A 1,062-nucleotide genomic window follows, 5' to 3' on the forward strand; every position below is an offset into this window, starting at 1 on the left:
ATAGGGTTGTTTGGTTCTCTGGAGTCTAACTTCTTGAATTCTTTGTATATATTGGATATTAGCCCTCTATCAGAAATAGGATTGGTAAAGATCTTTTCCCAATTTGTTGGTTGCCGTTTTGTCCCATTGACAGTGTCTTTTGCCTTACAGAAGCTTTGCAACTTTATGAGGTCCCATATGTCAATTCTTGATCTTAGAGCATAAGCTATTGGTGTTCTGTTCAGGAAAATTTCCCCTGTGCCTATGTGCTCGAGGCTCTTCCCCATTTTCTTTTCTACTAGTTTCAATGTATCTGGTTTGATGTGGATGTCCCTGATCCACTTGGACTTGAGCTTTGTACATGGAGATAGGAATGGATCAGTTTGCATTCTTCTCCATGCTAATCACCAGTTGAGCCAGCACCATTTGTTGAAAATGCTGTCTTTTTTCCACTTTATGGTTTTAGCTCTGTTGTCAAAGATCAAGAGACCATAGGTGTGTGGATTCATTTCTGGGTCTTCAGTTCTGTTCCATTGATCTACCTACCTGACACTGTACTAATATCATGCAGTTTTTATCACAATTGCTCTGTAGTACAGCTTAAGGTCTGGGATGGTGATTTCACCAGAGGTTCCTTTATTGTTGAGAATAGTTTTGGCTATCCTGGGCTTTTTGTTATTCCAGATGAATTTGCAAATTGCTCTTTCTAAGTCTGTGAAGAATTGAGTTGGAATTTTGATGGGGATTGCATTGAATCTGTAGATTGCTTTCGGCAAGATGGCCATTTTTACTATATTAATCCTGCCAATCCATGAGCATGGGAGATCTTTCCATCTTCTGAGATCTTCTTCAATTTCCTCCTTTAGAGACTTGAAGTTCTTGTCAAACAGATCCTTTACTTGCTTAGTTAGAGTTACACCAAGGTATTTTATATTATTTGTAAAAATTGTGAAGGGTGTTGTTTCCCTAATTTCTTTCTCCGCCTGTTAATCCTTTGTGTATAGGAAGGCCTCTAATTTGCTTGAGTTAATTTTATAGCCAGCTACTTTGCTGAAGTTGTTTATCAGGTTTAGGAGCTCTCTG

Source organism: Mastomys coucha, unplaced genomic scaffold, assembly GCF_008632895.1.
Source record: "Mastomys coucha isolate ucsf_1 unplaced genomic scaffold, UCSF_Mcou_1 pScaffold4, whole genome shotgun sequence".
NCBI lineage: Eukaryota > Metazoa > Chordata > Mammalia > Rodentia > Muridae > Mastomys > Mastomys coucha.